Genomic DNA, 9077 nt, shown 5'->3' with positions numbered 1-9077 from the left:
TTTGGAAAGATTCTAACTCCATCAGGAGGTGGTTATTTTCTGACCAGAGAATCCCTGTTCCTATTTTTAATTTATTGCAGCTGTACCTCCCTCTCTCTCTCTCTCTTTTTTTTTTTTTTTTTTTTTTTCTTCCTTCTGGGGCTTTTTGCAATTTCTCTGCATATTCTTTGACCTTTGCTTCTTTGACATAGCTGGATCTTTTCAATAGCAAGTTTCTTCTTCCTGTAGAACTAAAAATATTATCTTCCTTTTAAAGTGGAGGAAGAGCTTCACACTTCTTGGATCCTGGTATATGAGTTCTGATGGTGCCGGTGGGCTGGTTCCTGGGTTTACCAGGCCCCAGGTCTTTGGGCCACAGTCACAAACCTGCATTAGTTTTCCAAAGAGGCTGTTTCACACTGGTCCGTTTTGATGTTGTTGTGAACTATAATTCCTGAGAGTATTTTTATGAATTTCAGTTTTGTCAGTTTCCTTTCAGATCTATATTTGGGTATTTTATTAAAAAGTCTGAATAAAAGATTTGAAAATGCCACTTATTAGATTTTAGCTTGATTTTAGAGATAACTTGGAGTCTTGATTTTGTACTTAATGTATGAGCTGCCCATCTCCCTAGCTTTATGTCATTCACAGATTTTATGAGCTTAATTTTTTGTATTCTTTTAAAAATATTTATTGTATGCCATGCATGAACTAAATGTTTTCTCAAGCACAGTACAAAGGCTCATAAGATAAAATTCGTCTCTTTGACTTCATTACAGGCTGGTGGAAATTAGGTTAAGTAACCAAATCATTGTAATGTTGTGTGGTATAAACCATAATGATGATACAAGTTTTCATTGTTTTAGAACTGCTGAAATTAGAGATGACTCCCTTCTTTGGACAAAACCTCGTTCTTGACTGGACGTGGTGGCTTACGCGTGCAATCCCAGCATTTTGGGAGGCTGAGACGCGTGGATCACAAGGTCAGGAGATCAAGACCATCCTGGCTAACACGGTGAAACCCTGTCTCCAGTGAAAAGAAAAAAAAAAAGTTAGCTGGGCATGGTGGCAGGCGCCTTCAGTCCCAGCTACTCGGGAGACTGAGGCAGGAGAATGGCGTGCACCTGGGAGGCGGAGCTTGCAGTGAGCCGAGATGGCGCCACTGTACTCCAGCCTGGGAGACAGAGCGAGACTACGTCTCAAACGACAACAATAACAACAACAACAACAACAACAACAACAAACAACAGCTCATTCTTATTCTTTGTAGAAAGAAAAACTTGAAGTTTTAGGCTACTAAGAGAAAGAAGCCAATTAAAAAGGTTAGTGTACTGTATGCTCATTCTCGACCTATAAGACAATGTTAACAACTTTAGATATCAGCCATTGATTTTCAGCCCCATGGCAGAGTTATATCCGAGCAATTCCAGATTCCTTGCTGGCAGAGTTTACTTGAAGGTAGAGAAGTGACACAGAGGTATTTTATCACAATCACAGTCAAGCTCTGTGCATGACTGGATGACTTCTGGATAGGTAGAAATATGCCCTTATGTTTTCACTTCTGAAACATAAATAGTGCACCATAATGCAAGCTCATCACATCTTTATAACAGCAACTGAGTGAGCTTTACCCAGGAGTTCCTTCACTGTTTAATAAAAGAGAATTCTTTGTCAGATGAGTAGGTTGCAAAAATTTTCTCCCATTCTGTAGGCTGCCTGTTCACTCTGATGGTAGTTTCTTTTGCTGTGCAGAAGCTCTTTAGTTTAATTAGATCCCATTTGTCAATTTTGGCTTTTGCTGCTGTTGCTTTTGGTGTTTTAGACATGAAGTCCTTGCCCATGCCTATGTCCTGAATGGTACTACCTAGATTTTCTTCTAGGGTTTTTATGGTATTAGGTCTAACATTTAAGTCTCTAATCCATCTTGAATTAATCTTCGTATAAGGAGTAAGGAAAGGATCCAGTTTCAGCTTTCTACTTATGGCTAGCCAATTTTTCCAGCACCATTTATTAAATAGGGAATCCTTTCCCCATTTCTTGTTTCTCTCAGGTTTGTCAAAGATCAGATGGCTGTAGATGTGTGGTATTCTTTCTGAGGACTCTGTTCTGTTCCATTGGTCTCTATCTCTGTTTTGGTACCAGTACCATGCTGTTTTGGTTACTGTAGCCTTGTAGTATAGTTTGAAGTCAGGTAGCGTGACGCCTCCAGCTTTGTCCTTTTGACTTAGGATTGTCTTGGCAATGCGGGCTCTTTTTTGGTTCCATGTGAACTTTAAAGCAGTTTTTTCCAATTCTGTGAAGAAACTCATTGGTAGCTTGATGGGGATGGCATTGAATCTATAAATAACCTTGGGCAGTATGGCCATTTTCACGATATTGATTCTTCCTATCCATGAGCATGGTATGTTCTTCCATTTGTTTGTGTCCTCTTTGATTTCACTGAGCAGTGGTTTGTAGTTCTCCTTGAAGAGGTCCTTGACATCCCTTGTAAGTTGGATTCCTAGGTATTTTATTCTCTTTGAAGCAATTGTGAATGGAAGTTCATTCCTGATTTGGCTCTCTGCTTGTCTGTTACTGGTGTATAAGAATGCTTGTGATTTTTGCACATTAATTTTCCAGAATCTACAAAGAACTCAAACAAATATACAAGAAAAAAACAAACAACCCCATCCAAAAGTGGGCAAAGGATATGAACAGACATTTCTCAAAAGAAGACATTCATACAGCCAAAGGACACATGAAAAAATGCTCATCATCACTCGCCATCAGAGAAATGCAAATCAAAACCACAATGAGATACCATCTCACACCAGTTAGAATGGCAATCATTAAAAAGTCAGGAAACAACAGGTGTTGGAGAGGATGTGGAGAAATAGGAACACTTTTACACTGTTGGTGGGATTGTAAACTAGTTCAACCATTATGGAAAACAGTACAGCAATTCCTCAAGGATCTAGAACTAGATGTACCATATGACCCAGCCATCCCACTACTGGGTATATACCCAAAGGATTATAAATTATTCTACTACAAAGACACATGCACACGTATGTTTATTGCGGCACTATTCCCAATAGCAAAGACTTGGAATCAACCCAAATGTCCATCTGTGACAGACTGGATTAAGAAAATGTGGCACATATACACCATGGAATACTATGCAGCCATAAAAAAGGATGAGTTTGCGTCCTTTGTAGGGACAAGGATGCAGCTGGAAACCATCATTCTTAGCAAACTATCACAAGAACAGAAAACCAAACACCGCATGTTCTCACTCATAGGTGGGAACTGAACAATGAGATCACTTGGACTCGGGAAGGGGAACATCACACACTGGGGCCTATCATGGGGAGGGGGGAGGAGGGAGGGATTGCATCGGGGAGTTATACATGATATAAATGATGAATTGATGGGTGCTGACGACTTGATGGGTGCAGCACACAAACATGGCATAAGTATACATATGTAACAAACCTGCACGTTATGCACATGTACCCTAGAACTTAAAGTATAATTAAAAAAATAAAAAAAAAAAGAGAATTCTTACAATTGTTCAAATGTTATCTGCAATATGTATAATCTGTTTTGCAGACATACACAGTAACTCTCTTAATAATAGTAATAATCACACTTCCTTAATTTCATTTTTTTCTTGGAAGAGAAAAAATTATTAATTGCATAGTGAGTGATAAGGTGCTCTCATATCCTTCAAAAGGTATTTTACCAAAGGTCTCCCAGATCAGTTTAAAATTCTATAGAAGAGTGCAGAGGAGGTAGAGATATGATTCCTAATTTTTTATCAATGTTGTGAGAAAAAGAATGCATTGATAAGACCTACAAAGAGAAAAAAATATGACATGACATCAGAGAATGCCTTTTGCTTTGACAAAATTTATCAGCCATGTAGAGAATACTTATGAAATTATAGTTTTTTGATTTAAATTAATTTTCCCGGTTGGATACTTACAAAAGAGTAGTGATCATTCAATGTCTTTGGCCTAAGTGACTATTTTCTGTTTTTCCTTATTTTATTTTATTTTTCATAAGATACAGTAATGATGCTTTGGATGATTCAAGGGTGAGAAGGATATTGATATGATCATTTTCAATCTATTTGAAAATTAATATCTTTGAAGGATCACATTTTGAAAATAATCAAATTTTTTGAAGATGCGAAAGTGAATTTTCAATGTAGTGTTCCCTTACCATCAACATTCTTTATTTTTTTCCAGTTCCTCTTAGTCAAGCACCAGCTCAATTTTATACTTCCATTGTCATCTTATCTATATAATATTTTCTTTATATAAACTCATGAATTCATTTTATTTTAATACCATTTATACATGGTATTATATAATGTGTATTGTATAATATAGTACATTTACATGGCATTAGATTTTGCTTTTTTGGTTTGTTTGGCTTACATTTTCTTTGTGTTTGGTTACTTTGTTATTTGCTTAATTAAGTAGTCATTTAAAAATAAATATGAGTTAAATGATTCCTTAGAAAATGATACCTAAAGAGGAGAACAAATATAATGATGAAGAAGGTTGGGAAGGAGTGAATTAGGGGTTTTAGATAGAATGACCAAAAAGGACTTCATTAAGAAAATGATGGTTGAATAAAGAAATGATGGAAAAGAGGGGAGAGCCATGTGGATATCTGCAGGAAGAGCATTCTAAGTTAACTAAAGCAGTATGTGTAAAGGACTTGAGTTTAGAGTGCTCTTCATGTGTTTAAGAAGCAAAAGGGTTACCAATGTGACTGGAAGGAACTGAGCAAGAGAAAAAGAGTGGGGTACCTGATTCTATAAAGATTTATAGGTCCTCAAAGGAGTTTGGCTTTTACTCTAACAGACCTGAAAATACATGGGGGCTTTATGATTGACATGATTGAACTTGCATTTTAATAGGATTACTGTGACTGCTCTGTTGAGAATGGAATGTATGGGGCATGAGTAGAAGCAGGGAAGCAAGTCAGAAAGCTACTGTAATTATCAAAGTAGTGAAAGAGGTAGTCTGAGCCTAGAAGATAAAACTCTATATTAATTCATTAGTACTTTCTTTGTCTGAGCCCTGGGATCAATGATCAGATCCTAGAACCAGGATCCTTGGCCTCTGTTAATGGAGAAGAAGTGGATGTAGAAATCAAGATCTGAACACTAGGCATACTTATTGCTACTGAACTATTTCAATGAACAGGAAATTGATTACTATTACCTCTTTTAAAATGTCATGACTACCTACTGAACCTTTTTTAAAAAATTCCAACCATAGAGGTTTTCTTGACTTTTCACATTCTCAGTTTGTGTTTCCTTCTCCCATAGTGAGAAGTAAGGGCCCCAAAAAGATCAACATATTTACTCATTGGCTCAAAATTAAATACACAAAAAATAGTTTTAGAATTGGTATATCTATACCACTATGAAGATAAAAGTTGAAGATTTTTTTGCAATTCTCATTGCCTTTAGACTAAAGGTATATAATCAAAGTAATGTTTACAAAATATCGTTTGGATTATATTTTTTCTAATGTGGTTATATAATCCATTTGATACACAGCATAACTTATTTTTGTTTACTTGTATTTACATTTAATTTGTGTCAGTTAATTTTGATTTTTTTTGAATATATAAAATGATAATGTGGTATTTAAAGTCAAAACTATATAAAGAACCATTTTAAGAGAAGTGTTGCTTCTTACCATCCAATTCCTGTTTACTTCCTAGAGGTAGCCTGTTAAATTAATGTTGAGTGTATTATCCTTATATTTCTTTTTGCAAAAATAAGCTAACACATGTATATGGCTCCTACTTTGTCTTATCAAGACACAGTAAATTATACACACACCATTGTACATAGCTTTGTAACTTAATAATACATACTGAAAATCATTCTATATCCCTTTATAGAGCTTCTCTCCATTCTTCTGTAGAGCTGCAGGTACTCCATTGGGTGTATGACTCATAACTTACTCAACTAAGTTTTATGTTTAGTTTTTTTTTGTTCTTAATATTTTGTAGTAACAAAAAAATGCTACAGTGAAAAACCTTCTGCATATATATTTCTCATATTGGAGCTATATCTTCATAAAAATTCCTAGAAGTAAGATTTCTGGGTCAAAAGATAAATAAAAGGAAAGGTTATTAATTTTTATTTAATTGACATATAAAAATTTAGCATTTATTGTGTACATTTGATGTTTTCAAATATGCATATATTGTGGAATGGCTCTATCAATCTAATTAACATATGCATTACCTCACATCTTTTATTTGCAGAGAGAATACTCAAAATCTATTATCTTAGTGATTTTCAAAATACAGTACACTGTTATTAACCACTGCCACCATGTTGTACAAGAGATCTCTTGAACTTACTCCTAAGAAGAAGTTCTAACTGAAATTTTGTATCCCTTGACTTCATCCCTCCAAACCCCAAATCTTCCCAGCCTCTGGTAACCAACATTCTACTCTCTACTTCTATGAGCTCATCTATTTTTAGATTAAACATATAAGTGAGATCATACAGTATTTGTTTTTCTGCCCCTGATTTATTTTACTTAACATAGTGTTCTCAAGATTCATTCATGTCATTGCAAATAACAAAATTTCTTTCTTGAGACTGAAAAGTATTCCATTGTGTATATAAAACAAATTGTCTTTATTCATTCACTTATTGATGAAGATCAACATATTTACTCATTGGCTCAAAATTAAATACACACAAAATAGTTTTAGAATTGATACATCTATACCACTATCAAGATAAAAGTTGAAGTTTTTTTTTTTTTTTTTTTTTGCAATTCTCATTGTCAAAATAATGCGTATAGTTAGAAAAGAGAAGACATACAAAAACTTAGCCCGTTGTTTCTCTAACATTGAGAGATTTAGGAAATAAAGGAGAACCAGGGAAGGAAACGAAGAAATGTTCAGAGAGGTAGGGGGAAAATGTAAAGTTGACATCCTGGAAGTCACACAAAGAAAGCATATTAAGGTGGAGAGGCAGATGTTGCAAATAGGTCAAATTATTTGAGAATTGATCATGGGATTTAAGAACATAGATGCCTTTAGTGACCTTGATAAGAGCAGTTTTTGTGGTTGTTGGAGTAAAAGTCTCGTTGAACTGGGTTTGAGAAAGAATAGGCAGAAAAAATAAACTGAACTGGAGACTAGTGGTATAGACTACTCTTTAATATTTTTCCATAGACAGAAGTAGAGAAATGGGCAGCAATGTAAGTTTCTCAAGAACAGACACCATATGTTTTTTTTTTTTTTTTTGGTATGTTCACAGCACTTATTAATGTAAATATATTCATAAAAAGTGTACATTGCTAGTTAAAAATATTCTCCAGTGTATGAATCTCCTTTATACCTTCAGGAAGAAACTAAAATGTTTTTTTCAGAAGGAAATCCAGTATTCTCTAGATCGAGAAAGATGCAAATGCAAGTGATTCCAATATAAGACAAACTTGAACATGTTGCCTACTCACAAGGTTGACATGACTGCTTATTTTTGGATAGATCTTCCAAGTCATCATGTCATTTTTTAGTCAATTGTAGTCTCAATCAGAATATATATCTTTTCTAACTTATTATTGGGAATAATTTATAACTTATTGAGAAGCCATACATCATTAAGTAAGAAAAACTTTGAACATAAGGTGTGGGACATTCAGTTTCTCTGAATAAAATATAGACAGAACTATAGTTGTCATGCTTGCCCAGACAAATTACTGTTCTTTTTCCTTTTTTGTTTCATTAACATCCCTAGTTAGGCTTATAGGATTGTTGAGGTAGAATGCCTCCCAAATAGAGATGCCTTCTATTTTTTCGTTAAAATTCTTTTTTTGAATGGAGCAATTACCATAAATTACTGTAACATCCCCACCCCAAAATTGTTATCTAAGTGAATGGTTGTGTTTTTGGAGATCTTGCCAAAGACTCGTTGGGTGATGGGAAGGATCTGGTACTTCATCTTCACAAGGTCATTGGACCCTGTTTATTACTAACAAATGCCTTTCCGCTGAGGGGGGTGTCAATGTACCTTATCAAGTTTCATTATTCTTATTTGGTAGATGGAAACAGAAAAGTAATGTAAATTTTAGTAGCCATATTTCAAACAAATAAGCAAAAAAAAGTGAGACATTTCTCAATTAAATAGCATTGTTTTATGTTCATTTAATTATTTCATAAAGTTGTGAGAAATTTTATTTATTGTTTCTTTTTTTGTTTCTCCTTTGAAAATAAATATTTATTCCATGTACTTTGTTTATAATTGAAACAATTAATTAATTAGAGATGAACTCATTGACATATTTGGCTATATTGTGTCTGTTTAGTGAAGGCAGATGATATGGTTTGGCTCTGTGTTCCCACCCAAATCTCACCTTGAATTGTAGTAATCCCCACATGTCAAGAGGCAGACCAAATGGAGATAAGTGAATCATGGGGGTGGTTTCTGCCATGCTGTTCTCATGGTAGTGAGTGAGTTGTCATGAGATCTGATGGTTTTATAAGGGGCTCTTCCTCCTTTACTTGACACTCATTCTCTCTCCTGCCACCCTATGAAGAGGTGCCTTCTGCCATGATTGTAAGTTTCCCGAGGCCTCCAAAACCATGTGGAACTGTTAGTCAGTTCAACCTCTTTCCTTTATAAATTACCCAGTCTTGGGTATTTTTTCATATTAGCATGAGAATGAAATAATACAGCAAATTGGTACCAAAGGAATAGGGTGCTGCTATAAGGAAGGATATATGAAAATGTGAAAGCAACTTTGGAACTGGATAACAGGCAGAGATTGGAACAGTTTGGAGGGCCCAGAAGAAAACAGGAGGATGTGCAAAAATTTGAAACTTCCTAGTGACTTAAAGGACTCAGAAGACAGGAGGATATGGGAAAGTTGGGACTTCCTAGAGACTTCCAATGACTTTGACCAAAATGCTGATAGTGATATGGACAATGAAGTCCAGGCTGAGGTGGTTTCAGATGAAGATGAGGAACTTGTTGGAAACTGGAGAAAAGATGACTCTTGTTATGCTTTAGCAAAGAGACTGGCAGCATATTGCCCCTGCTATAGAGATATGTGGAGCTTTAAAAT

The sequence above is a fragment of the Rhinopithecus roxellana genome, chromosome 8 (assembly GCF_007565055.1).
Source record: "Rhinopithecus roxellana isolate Shanxi Qingling chromosome 8, ASM756505v1, whole genome shotgun sequence".
In the NCBI taxonomy this organism is placed as follows: domain Eukaryota; kingdom Metazoa; phylum Chordata; class Mammalia; order Primates; family Cercopithecidae; genus Rhinopithecus; species Rhinopithecus roxellana.
The sequence above is the reverse complement of the archived record's forward strand: the minus strand, read 5'-3'. Positions refer to the sequence as shown.